At 35.7% G+C, this 14365-nt stretch overlaps 1 protein-coding gene across 1 annotated transcript in view; it reads right to left on the bottom strand.

The window, feature by feature from the left end:
* IQUB (IQ motif and ubiquitin domain containing) overlaps nt 1–13807 on the bottom strand; it is an 87624-nt gene extending 73817 nt beyond the window's left edge. Inside the window, exon 1 of the mRNA XM_043968461.1 lies at nt 13789–13807. The gene's annotated coding sequence lies outside the window, so the exon portion shown is untranslated. The remainder of the gene's footprint in view (nt 1–13788) is intronic.
* Between the last annotated feature and the right edge of the window lie 558 nt (nt 13808–14365).

Raw genomic sequence — 14365 nt, 5'->3', positions numbered from 1 at the left:
TTCTGGAGTCCTGACTCAGTCACTGGGGCCTAACCAACGTCCTATAGCCTACTATTCAATTCAGCTGGACCCTGTAGCGGCTGGAGCGCCACCTTGCCTTAGAGCAGTGGCGGCCACAGCGCTTTTGGTAGAAAAAGCCTCTGATTTGGTCCTAGGTAACCCTCTAACTGTGCAATGCCCTCACGAAGTGGAGGCTCTCTTACTACGTCACAGGACACAAGCCTTTTCAGATCAAAGGCTGGCTAAGTATGAAATAACCCTGTTAGGTAATGAGAATATCACTTTAAAACGCTGCACAGTTCTTAATCCAGCAACACTACTCCCTAACTTACCATTCTCGGGGGAACCGTTGCATGACTGTGCTTCTTTAGTTGATATGGCTGAAAAACCCCGTGATGATCTTTTTGATACACCTTTAGAAAATCCTGATCTTGTCCTCTATACAGATGGTTCCTCATTTATGAGAGAGGGAACCCGTTTTACTGGAGCTGCTGTAGTTTCTGATTATGACACCCTCTGGGCAGCTTCTCTGCCTTCCCATTTTAGTGCACAGGCTGCTGAACTTGTGGCTCTTACACAGGCCTGTAATATAGCTAAAGATAAGAGTGCCACCATTTTTACTGACTCGAAATATGGCTTTGGCATATGCCACTTTATTGGTATGATTTGGCGTCAACGAGGCTTTCTAACATCCTCGGGCAAGGCTATTGCCAATGGGGACCTTATCAAGGACCTCTTAGATGCCCTAAAACTGCCTTCTTCCCTAGCCGTTGTACATTGCCCTGCCCACACAGGGAATAGTGATCCTGTTTCAAAGGGAAATGCACGAGCCGATTCTGCAGCCAAGCTTGCTGCATTAGAAGCTCCTGAACATGTATTTAACCTTTCACCTTCTGAGGATATTCCTTCCAACCTAACCTATGACGATTCTGAAGTAGAAAAGTGGAAAAAGAAATTTAAGGCGAAACAGATCAATGGCATCTGGGTGTCTCCGGAAGGTAAGCCATTTCTTCCCCGGAAATTCTACCACCAGGTATGCCTCTCTGTTCACAGAAAAGGCCATTTTGGTACACAAGGCATTGTAGACTCTATTAAGAGAACCTGGATAGCACCAGGTGTGACTAATACAGCATCTCGAATCTGCTCGGGCTGCTCCACATGTCAGTCTTATAATCAGTATGCTTTTAAGGTCAAAGCTTATGGAGGGCGTCCTCTAGCATATACACCTTTTGAGCACTTACAAATTGATTATATTACTATGCCAAAAGCAGGACATTATAAATTTTGCCTTGTTATAGTTGATCAGCTCACTCGGTGGGTGGAGGCCTTTCCCAGCCCCCGAGCCACAGCTGCCTTTGTTGCCAAAATTCTTCTTAAAGAGATAGTACCTCGTTTTGGCCCACCAGCCCGCATCGATTCTGACAAAGGCACACATTTCACTGATTCGATTTTATCCCAAATCTACTCTTTCTTGGGAGTGACTCCAAAATTCCACACGCCCTACCATCCACAAAGTTCAGGCCAAGTCGAACGTATGAATAAAGAGCTTAAGAGTATGATTGGCAAATTATGTACTGAAACCCATTTGAAATGGCCTGATGTTCTACCATTGGCATTATTCTATCTACGAAGTAGACCAAGAGGAGAACTTCATATATCTCCTTATGAAATGCTTTTTGGTCACCCTCCTATCCAAGCTAAAACTTTTTCCCCAGTTTATACATCACTGGTGGGAGGTGATACTTCTGTTGCTTCCTATATACAGGAATTACAGACCAGGCTACGTGAACTCCATGAGGCAGGAGCTGTGGTCCAGGCAGGACCATTAGACTTTTCATTGCATAACTTCAACCCAGGAGATAAAATATATGTAAAGAATTTTCAGAGAACCAGTGGAACTCAACCTGCCTGGGAAGGACCTTTTCAGGTATTATTGACAACTCCTACCGCCATTAAAATTGGTGAAAAAGACTCATGGATTCATTGCTCTCATATAAAGCCTGCACCATTCATAGGTGAAGAGATTTCAGATAGACCTGAGGTAGACGCTAAAGAGGTAAAAACCCTAACGATAGCAACTGTTAAAGAGCAAAGAAAGTTCAGAGGAAACAGGAAGTTCCCATTTAAGAATCCCACTGATCAGTTAAATGCTTTGGGACTCAGTCTTCGTAAAGTATCAGGAGACGGAAATTGCCTTTTTAGGGCTTTAGCAGACCAGCTAGAAGGTCACTGTAGAAATCATCTCAGACACAGACAAGAAGCTGCTTCTTATATGATTAACCATAGACAAGAGTTTGAGTCTTTTATAGTAAATGACTCCCCTTTTGAAGAATATGTTGATGAATTAAAGAAATTTGGAAAGTGGGGAGGAAATGATACAATTGTAGCATTTGCTAAGCAGCATCAGCTGAATGTTGTGGTTCATCAATTAAATCAGCCTTTATTGAAAATCAGTGGCACAGACAAAACTGATGCTACAGAACTCCACATTTTCTACCATAAAGAACATTATGACAGCATTAGAAAGATCAATGACAATTCAGAAACCCCTGCCACTTTGGCATGCAGAGAATTGGGGAACCAGTTAAAACAATGTGGCATACCCCAAACTCTAGCAGCTTAAATACCTTATAATTTAACAAGCATTTCCTTCTACAGGCAAAAGCACTGAAGTACATGGCCTAGTTTTCTGGCCTACCTCAACTATTTTTTTTTTATTTTATTAATTTTTGGGTTTTTTTGTTTTTGTTTTGACTTTTGAAAGGCACTGAAAAGACCTGGAATTGACTGCACCTTTAAGTTCTTTAAGAGCACAAAAGGGTGCTTAGCGAATCTTTTGCTTTTTATTTTTTATTTTTGGTTTTGCTTTGGTTTTTTTTTTTTACTTTTGTTTCTTTTGCTTTTCTTTAAAACTAAATTTTGTAAACTAAGTGATTATTCAAAGACATTTTAAGTATATGCTGTGGGTGAGGCTATCGGGCCTCAGAAGCTACCAGAATTCTTCTTTTTTTTTATTTACTCTTTCTTTTTGAGAGAACCATGAGTTCTAATGAGTTTTGTTTTATTTATTTATTTTTCTCCTTTCTCTTGTATGTTGTTCTGTTTAACTAAAAAGTACCAGAAATTGCTTGATACCTCACTGAAAACATTGAATATTGAATCTTGCTAATTGAAGTCTTATTTCTTTTGATGAATTAATCACCACTTTAAGTATCTGCTACTGTTATACCAGAGAATTCATGTATAAGATGATGTGGTCTACTTGCTAAAAGAAGATTATGTAATAATGTCTAAAAGAAGATTATGTAACAATGTCTAATATAATCAGCTATTTACATTCGTTTATTATTTATATGTCATTATACTCTGGGTATGGTTTGGAATTATTGTATATATCACTAATATATTCTCAGTTATGCAGCATAGCACACATTTTTACCATCATATTGTCTTTGGTGAAATTAATGAGATTTCAGAAATATGGAAACTTATCATTTCAGAGACTAACTTGCTGTGAACTCTGACGCAGGCCCTGGAGAGAATATATGTGCAACAAAAGGAGAGACAGGTATACATAAGTCCATGGTTTGCTTATGATGGTGACTATGTAGAGCACAATTACTAGGCACAGTCCAGTATTCATCCTCTCTCCCTCCTAATTTAACCTAATTTAACTGAACTTATTTATCTTTTTATCTCACTCAGTTGAATTCACCTGTGGCCTAGCACAATCACTGGCTGTCTCAGAACCATGAGATATGGTATGATAACCTTTCCATAACATTTTCAGGTGTCATGAACACATACTAAATTTGGCTTTGATCCAGACACATGGTGGTAAAAAGTGTTACACATTGCATAACTACCTCAACCCTCTATTACAAGTCTAACCATATAAAGGAGGGAATGTAATGGAATTTATTAATTTGATCATTGACAATGCTATGCTAAGGTTTTAAAAATACAGCAATTCAAACAGTTAAAGAAGATAATCCAGCTTTCCAGACCAGAGTCCAGAATCCAGTTTTCCAGACCAGAATCCAGTTTCCTCCTGATGACATCTTACCACTTCAAGAAGACAAGAGAACTCAGAGACTTTATATGAACTGTTTTGCTTTATTAGCTTTTACTATCTCCTTTCTGTTATATACTATCTGTAACATGTACTCTCTGCAGAGGCTCTCCCTTTGCAAGACTAATGTCAAAGCGTCGGTTCATGAGGAAAAAAAAAAAATCGCCCCTCTGGACAAAACTTTCCTCTCTTCCTTTTCTGTATTGTTGTTCGCATATTATTAGTCAGCAAAAGTTATTATATTCTTTTTACTGTTCCATCAAGGAAACATTCCGTTTCTTGAGGAAGCAAAGGGGGGAAATGTGGTAAAATATGAAAGTTTTTAACAGTCGGTTAGGATAAGTGAAAGACGCCAGTTTTTCAAGGACCACCCTTTTGGGGAGGAGATGAACAGTCTGCCTGCTGCGCATGTCAGACTGCCTGCCGGGTACAGTCCGCCTGCTGCGCATGTCAGACTGCCTGCCAGGTACAGTGCGCCTGCTGCGCATGTCAGACTGCCTGCCGGGTTTTTTTTGACTTCCGGGGTGGAGAGAACGAGAGTAGCCTTTTTTGCCGGCTTGGCGGGACTCCGGGCGGCGCGGCACAGACGGTCTGACTCACTCCAAAGGTGGCCTAAATCGGTTTGGTGAGTTTTTATAAGGAATATAGACAGCCTAGATTTAAGACGATTTGTACTGTATTTCTGTTTTCCTATCCTTCTAATCAACAACACCTTATATACAATAAAGGCTCTATCTAGAAAACCAGAAGCTTCTTCCATTTACTAGTCTGGGAGATGAATTAAGGGAAGGGTTAAGTAGGGGAGATTTATGATCTAATATCCAATTTTAAATCTCACACAGCAAAATAAATCATTATCCATGTATGAAAATGAGTCTCAGACGGAGGGGCAAGCTTCATTAACTGTCAGTCCTCTGTACTCCTCAGACTTCTTTCGTCTTTACAGGTTGCTGTCCTTTACATCACTGCAGTCATCTCGAGGATACAGCTCTGGGTGCTATTTGGCTCTACATTGGTTCCTTTCTGATTCTCACCACTATCCCCAACCCCAGTTGCTGGTGTCCTGCTTCCTAAACCACCCTGTAATTAATTTAACATCCATTCTGTATGTATTTCTATATGAACATGTTGTATCATCTGCTAGAATTCAAATTCTCTAAGCACAAAGACTATTTGCTTTTCTCTTTGTATCCCCATTACTTAACAGGACTACTGTCATATAATAAGCATGTAATAAATGCTTGTTGATACTTGAGGGTCATATTAGCAGGAAAATAACATATTAGTTACTTTTTCCAGAGAAAAAGTAGGGGGGTGTGAGGGAGAAGGAGGAAGAGGAGGAGGAAGAAAAAAGGAGGAAAGTTATGCACTAAATGTAGAGCAAGTATGGCTTGAATCCACTGGAAAAAAAAAATTTCTTCAAGGTAGATTTGAATTAACACTAGAGTACTCTAATTTTTAAAGTGATCATTTAATATGCTCCCTACATGTCACCACACACTGTAAAATTAATTCCAAAATTAATTTTATTTATCTGGCAAATAACTATTTAATAAGAATTGCTGGGAAAACTGGAAATCAGTCTGGCAGCAATTAAATTGGATACATTTTAAAATATATTCCACAATAAATTCAAAATAGATATGTGATTTGACATTAAAGGTTACAACATTTTTAAAAATTAGAAAACAATTATATCAAGCTATGGCTAACAGTGAATTCTTTTTTAAAAAAAATTTTTTTAATTTTTATTTTTTTACATATAAGGTATTTTATTTTTTCCGTTACATGTAAAGATAGTTCTCAACTTTTGTTTATACAAGCTTTACAATTTCAGATTTTTCTCCCTCCCTCCCCTCCCTCCCCCCTCCCCTAGACAGCAGGTAATCTGATATAGGTTATATCTATATATCTATATACATAGACATATATATATATATACACACACACATATATATATCCATAATAACATTAATCCTATTTCTGCATTAATCCTGTTATAAGAGAAAAAATCAGGGCAGTAATGCAAAACCTCAAAATAGAAAAAAAAAAAACAGCACCCAAAACAAAAGAAATAGTATGGTTCAATCAGCATCTATACTCCACAGTTCTTTTTTTTTTTTTCTTGGATTTGGAGATCCTCTTCTATCATGAGTTCCCTGGAACTCTTCTGTACCTTTGCATTGGTGAGAAGAATACAGTCCATCACAGTAGGTCAACACTCAATGTTGATGATACTGTGTACAATGTTCTCCTGGTTCTGCTCATCTCACTCATCATCAGCTCACGTAAGACCCTCCACTTTTTAAAAATTTTTTTAAATTATTTTTATTATTTTTAGCGGTGAATTCTTAACCAGGGAATAGGGGCAATTTTAAAATATAAAATAGATCACTGAAAAACCTTTGTATGAACAAAATCAGAACAAATAAAAAAGAAAATAAATGAATGACTGGGAAAAATATTTTATATCAAACATTTCTTGTAAGGGTATGAGATCCAAGATGCATAGGCAACTATCAGAAATTATATGAAAGAGAGCTATTCTCTAGTACCTAGCTTCTTAAACTATGGGTTGCAACCCCATATGGGTGTCACATAACTGAATGTAGGGGGTCCACAAAAATTTGGCAACAGTAAAAGGTTATTTATAACTACTTTGTATACATGTAAGCCTGGGGTCACATAAAAATTTCTCAGGCAAAAAGGTGCAGCAAGTGGAAAATGTTTAAGAAGCCCTGCTTAAAATATGAATAAATAATTATCAAACAAGCTATAATAACCATATAAAATATTGCACCAAATGACTAAGAAGAGAAATGTAAATCTAAGCAACTATGGTTTTGCCTCACACGGCAAATTAGCAAAGATGGCAATAGATAGAAATAATACTGAATGGTCTACAAAATGACAGGTACACTTATTCACTGTTGATAGAGTTGTAAATCTGTCTAACCAATCTGGAAAAAAATTTGGAACTATGCTAAGAAAGTTTCTAAAATGTCCATACTATATATATATATATATATATATATATATATATATATATATATATATATATATATATATATATATATATATATATATATATATATATATATATATATATATATATATATATATATATATATATATATATATATATATATATATATATATATATATATACACCATGGTAATAGGACAAAAAGAAAAATCCCACATACACCAAAATGTTTTCTAGCACCACTTTTTGTAATAGCAAAGAACTGGAAACAAAGAAGATGCTCATTGATTAGGGAATTTGTGGTTCATCAGTATGATAGGATATTACTGGGAAAAAACTATGATAAATACAGAGAAGTATCAAAATACTTACATGATCTGATGCAGAGTAAAATAAGCAAAGCCTAGAAACCATGTACAAGTACAACAAGGTATTGGAATAAACAACCACAAAAAAATCAAGTCAATGATCCAAAGTTACAAAGAATAAGCATAATCCCAAATAAGAGAAATGAAAAGACCTTCGCTACCCTGCTTACAAAAGTGGAAGGTCTAGAGATATGGAATATTGTATACACTTTCAGACTTGTTTCATGAATTGATTGGTTTTGCTGATTTTTTTCTTTTTTCTTTAAAAATAGTTATCGTTGCATAATCTGCATTGATCAATAACTGATCAGTCTCCTTAAGGATCACGATAACATGGTTCAGAATTGCCACTATAAACCCCTCCATGTCTAGAAACAAATAGGCATGACCCATTGTTGGTTGGGTTCATGCGATGCATTATTTTGATGATGACATTCTTTTTCATTGTTGACAATCTTTCTTAAATGCACTGTGCTGAAACAAGTTAGATTCCATTTTTTTGAAAAAACGAATAACAATACAAATATTTGTTATATGAAATGGCTCTCTGAGAGAGGAAAGGGATACTAGGGGAAATCCCAGTAATGTAAAAACCAAGAGAGGTCAATATAATATTTTTAAATTTTTTTAAACTTTTTTTAAAAAGAGAGGAAATGTCAAGAAATTATAATGACTAAACTATGTCTTAAAGAAGAGCTTTGGGAAGATACCTCCCTCTCTTCTTTGAAGAGGTGGGGAACTATAGATGTGGAACATTAGAGATGTTAGACTCTTTCAATGTATTCTGTTTTGGTTTTTTTTTTAGTGAGGCAATTGGGGTTAAGTGACTTGCCCAGGGTCGCACAGCTAGTGTGTCAAGTGTCTGAGGTCGGATTTGAACTCAGGTCCTCCTGAATCCAGAGCCGGTGCTCTATCCACTGCACCACCTAGCTGCCCCTCAATGTATTCTTTTTAGTGAATTGTTTTCCTTTTTTAAAAATGGTCTCAGCGGACAGAGGAAAAAGGATGCATTGGGAAATGTTGGTGATATAAAAACAAAAAATATCAATAGAAATCTACTTTGAAAATACCTGTTGATACAAATCTTCCCAAATTTCTCTGAATTCTCCATATTTCTCATTTCTTTCAGTGAAATAATATTCCATTATTTTAAAAGGAATACAGTTAGAAAGAAATTAAATAGGAGAGGAACAACCTACCTCCCATAGCTAGAGTATAGTAAAAGAGAATACAAACATGAAGGAGGGGGATGGGGAAGTGGGCATCCACATGAGATCAATTGTATCTGAACTTGGCAAAGGAGACTCAAATATAAACACTCACATGCATACACACAGTGCTTAATGTATAATAGATTAAAATCAATAGTGATAAAAGTAGGAACGAGGAGAGGAAAGAGAAGGATTTAGGAGGGATGGCAGAGTTGGAGAGCTAAGAAAATGTTAACCAGGAAGGGCAGATCATAAAGAGGTGATTAAAAGGAGAGAAAGAAATGTTAAGAACTCAAGATGAGTATCTGCGTCAGGGGAAGAAAGGAGAAGGCAGAGGAGTGACCACTTAATAAATTATTCATTTTGAACAGATTCCATATTTCCCTGCCTTCTTCTTTGTCAAGAGGAGTTAGAAGGAGACAGCAAAGAGAGGAAAATTTTGAGAAGACACAGTAGAAGGGGGAAAAAAGAACAATCATAACAAACAAAATAACCATGACTATCAATGGTTTTTACTTACCCATAATATGAAAAAGTATAGCAGAAGGGATTAGAAAGCAGAATCCAACAATATGTTAAGTAGAATCTATTATACCTCAGGGGAATTCAAAAAAGCAGGGCCATCCAGGGGGGAAGAACCACCAGTGGAAGAACCCTTTCCCCTCCCCTTCTCTTTAATCATCCCCTATGACCCCAACAGGAAAAGCAATAGTGCTGTTTATACCACTTGGATGATTTGGGAGTCACCAACTATAATACTTCTGTGTAATTTAAGATTCTAAATGTGGATTCTAATCTGTTCCCCCAGTTTTGGGGGAAACTGACTAAAATCACTTATAAAACGAGTTTAGGTTTTTAAGGGTTTATTGGAAAATAGAAAGAAAAAGATTGAGAACAGAATTCCAACAGCCTGGCATTCCTATCTTTCCTCAAATTTCCTATGAGGTCCTCTGCCGCCACCACCACCAAGTCAGGAACCCAAAAGTGCCAGAGCTCTCCCCGCAGGCTCCCTCTCCTCCTTCCTGTCTCCTCCCAGAAAATAGGAGGCTCCTCAAGTTGATTGGCTGGTAGCCTTGATAGACAGCACCCATGAGCAAATGTCATTTCCTGACGCCAAGGAAAAGCCACAATGCCTCTGAGGCATTTTCCTCATGGTGGAGCTTTCCCACAGCAAGTCTCCAGTAGGTGGCATCATTCCAATCATTACACTTCCAAATGAGTAAAAAGAGCATTAAGCCTTATCATTTACTCTGTAACCAAGCCCTCTGGACCTGTGAGTAGTGTCATCTGTCTTGTTAGTATATCCTGGGCCTTGCCATTTACCCAATGCTGAAGCTTTAGAAATGTGTGTACAACTTCTACCCTGTAGCAGAACTCTTTTATATTGCTATTTTCCCCAGTTAGAGTGTGACCACCCTAAGAGCAAAACCTGCATCATTTTATTTCTAATTTGTGTCTCCAGTTCTTGCTACAGTGCTTAGCACTCAGTATTTACTTAATAAATTATTTTTCATTTATTCATCCAAGAGTAATAATCATGAGCATATCAGATAACAGTAAAATTAGATATGGTTAAAAGATATAAAGAGAAAAAAAATGCATTTTTCTTAAAGGCACCAAAGATAATAAAATAATATCAACACTTGACAAATATGCACCAAATGTCAAGCTATCTAAGTACTTCAAGGAGAAGTTAACTGAAAATAGGAAAAAGTATTAAAGCAAAACTATAACAAATGAGTACCTCATTGCATAGGGAAAGGATAAGGTACTATGCAAGAACATTTTTCATGAGAAAAGATATTTTTTCTACAGTAAGAGAATGATAATTTTATAATGGGTTTAGTATGGGGAAAATTCATACATTATGGGTCAGCTTTCTAAGTGTTGTTGTACCTTCCTAGACAAAATCACAACCCAGGAGATGGGATATATGAGGGCAACATATAATTATGAGAGAAAAGAGAACAGTCATGATAAACAGAAAGAGAATAAAGAAGGAACAATCAGAAAATAAAAGTAAGACTACAGTCTTACTTATAGTGCAAATGAAAAGATATAAAGAAGAAAATAAAGAGAAGTTCCTTGGACAAGGGAATAGCAAAAATATACATAGATGTAGATATATAATAATGGATGATATAGTTTATGTAGATTAGACATAGATATAGATGCTACTTAAAATAAGAGGTTGGATGGAAGAAAAGGAAAGATTTTTAACCATATGCTTTAACAATATGGGCAAGGAAAGAGATGACTCAAAGGAGAAGGAGAAATAAATACAGAGATAGAGTAATTAACAGGTTCTAAACTAAAAAAACTGGGGTAGGGCAGTTAATAAGAATTTACTAAGCACTTAATATGTACCAGGTATTGTTCTTACCACTGCAGGCAGGTAAATAGGAATGGAAGAAAGGCAGTAGCAACTGACCAGCATTAAATGAATAAAAGCAAAAATGATCACAGGGAGAAAGGACTGACTTAAAAGATGAATAAAATAAAAATGTTTTAAAAGAACTAAATTGGTGGCAGCTAGTTGGCACAGTGGATAAAGCACCGGCCCTGGATTCAGGAGGACCTGAGTCCAAATGTGGTCTCAGACACTTGACACTTTATAGCTGTGTGACCCTGGGCAAGTCACTTAACCCTCACTGCCCCACCAAAAACAAAACAAAACAAAAACTTAAATTAAGGAAGACACAAGTTTGCAAATGTATTATACAAATTAATAAAATGAAGGGTCAGCAGAATCGATAACAAGACCCAAAAATCTACTCTATACTAGAATCACATCTCAAAAATAGACATACAAAATGAAAATGAGAGACTGGAACAAAATTTGCCATGGATAAGGTAATTACTATGTGTTTGATTTTTTAAAAAATATTTTTATTGCTGTCTAATGTTTTTACTTTACCTTCATTTGTGAATAAATACCTCTCCTACCACCTGACTCAACGAGCTATCCCCTGTAACAAAGTTTTAAAAAGAAAGAAGAAAAAATACAGCATATATGGTAATACACACAATGCTCGCTCCATACCCATAGTCTCACACATCTCTGAAAAAAAAAGGAGGGAATTGCATTTTCACAACTCTTCTCTGGGACCAAGATTAGTTATTATAATTACACAATGTGTAGTGTGAAGGCTTTGAGGAAAGGGGAATCTTTCTACTTATGTTGTTATACTATAGGCGTTGTATATACTGTTTCCTTGGTTGTGCTTCCTTCTCTTCACATCAGTCCATATGTCTTTCCATACTTTGAATTCTTTATATTTATTGTTCCTTACGATATAGCAATATCCCAATACATTCATGAAGCACAAATCATTTACATATTCCCCAACAGATGAGCATCTACTTTGTTTCCATTTCTTTGCTACTACAAAATGTGGCACTATACATATTTTTGTATATGTAGGGTCTCTCTTTTTATCATTGATTACCTTGAGGCACATGCCTAATAGTGGGATCCCTGGTATCTATGACGTGGATACTTTATTCACTTACTTAACATACTTTCAAACTGCTTTCTAGAACATTTGGACCAATTCAAAGATCCACCAACAATGCATGTGTTCCCGTCTTGATGAAGCCCTCCCAATACAAACTATTTCCATCTACTGCCATCTTTGCCAGTTTTCTGGGTGAGAAGCAAAACCTCAAAATGAGACTGATTTGCATTTCTCTAATTATCAGTGATTAGAACTAATGTTTCATTTGGTTGTAATAGCTGATAATTCTTTATAGTATAGTCATATCCTTTCACTACTTGTCTACTATAGAATGGCTCTTTGTCATATATATGTAGGCAGGTCTATGTATTATGTATGTATGTATGAATTCCTATATAGGGAGTCACAAAAGTCTTACTGATGTTTTAAGATTTAATAGCTTGGATTTCAGACCCTTATGAGAGATATTTTACACAAAGAATTTTTCTACTTGATAGCTTTCCTTCATGTCCTACCGCCATTCATTTTGCTCAGGCAAAAACTTTCTATTTAATTTAACTGATAATTATCTATTTTTTTGTCTTCACCTCCTTCTCTTATTTGATTAAGAATCCTTGCCTCCACCTCTGCCCAGCCATAGCTATAAAGGGTAATTGATCTAATTCTCATCTAATATTTTCATGATGTTGTCTTTAATAGTTAGATTGTATATTCAAAGTTTATTGTGGCAGATGGTGTAAAACACTGCTTTCCAGTTTTCTCAGCAGGTCTCATCAAATAGATCTTTTATGTTCTTTGTGTTACAGAACACAATGTTACTGAGTTAAATTGCTATCTAGTGAGTTCCATTGATCTATTTTTCTTTTTTGTAAACCAATACCAAATAGTTTTGATGATTACTCCTAGTGATTAAAAAAAATACACACACACACACACACACACACACACACACACACACACACACACAAAAGGTTTTTTGTTTTTGTTTTTTTTTGATGAGGCGATTGGGGTTAAGTGACTTGCCCACGGTCACACAGCTAGTAATTGTTAAGTGTCTGAGGCCGAATTTGAACTCAGGTCCTCCTGAATACTGCGCCACCTAGCTGCCCCCACACAGAAGATTTAATCACAGTATCAGACAAAACTAAAAAATTCAAAATACCAAGAGAGATAAAAAGGGCAACTACATTATGTTTAGAGGAACATAGATAAGGAACTGATATCAGTATTAATATACATTCATCAGATGGCATAGCATCTAAATTCAAAAAGGAAAAGTAAGCTCACTTACAAAAATACATATATAGTAACACAATTGTAGGACTCTTTAATGTTACTCCCTTAGAGCTGGACAAATCTAACAAAAAAGTAAACAAAGAGGAAAATGTAGACCTGAACAGAGAAGTTAAAGCTGAAAATTTTGTGGCAGCTTCTTAATGTTTAGCTAATTTCTCCACATCATATGGTAGTTTTACAAAAAGAGGCCTTTAAGGCAAAAAGAAATTATATGTAATTGTAAAGCAGAAATATTAAACAAATCTTGTAGGGACCATGATGAAATACAAATAGCCATCAGGAAACAAAAGCAAAATACAAAGGCCTAAACAGACTTAATAATGAATAGGTCAAATAATAAACCACAATAACAATTTATATTTATGTAAAAGACAATAATAAGGAAGACACAACATACCAAAAAGTCTGGAAACCCGTTAAAGTAATCCTCAGGAGAAAAAAATTATCTCTGAAAACACATTAACAAAATATAAAAATAAGGCTCAAAATAAGTAAATTTAAAAATATATAAATACTAAATACCTAAAGTAACAGGATATGAAATAGAAATGTCAAACAACCCCACTTCAGAAAATAAAATGGACCAAAAATAAAGAAACTACCACAGTGGGGAAAATACTTGGTCCAGGTAGATTCACAGAAGAATTTTACTATATATTTAAATAACAATTTATTTCTGTACTACACAAAATTATTCTTAAAAACTGAGAAAACAATCTACCAAACTGCTTTGATAGACAAATATAGTCCAAATACCTAAACCATGGAAGTTAAAGCAAGCAAATAAAATAGAACAATGAGACCCATATTATTCATCAATATTGGTATAAAAATTAAAATAAAATCCTAGCAAAAAACCTATAGCAAGAGATATAATCAATTATTCATTATTGGAAAGCTGAATTTATACCATGAGTGCAAGTGTGATTCAACATTAGAAAAACAATTTTGAAAAATGATTATTTTTAAGACAC

This window comes from Dromiciops gliroides, chromosome 5 (genome assembly GCF_019393635.1).
Source record: "Dromiciops gliroides isolate mDroGli1 chromosome 5, mDroGli1.pri, whole genome shotgun sequence".
In the NCBI taxonomy this organism is placed as follows: domain Eukaryota; kingdom Metazoa; phylum Chordata; class Mammalia; order Microbiotheria; family Microbiotheriidae; genus Dromiciops; species Dromiciops gliroides.
This window is presented reverse-complemented; position numbering and strand designations above follow the sequence as displayed.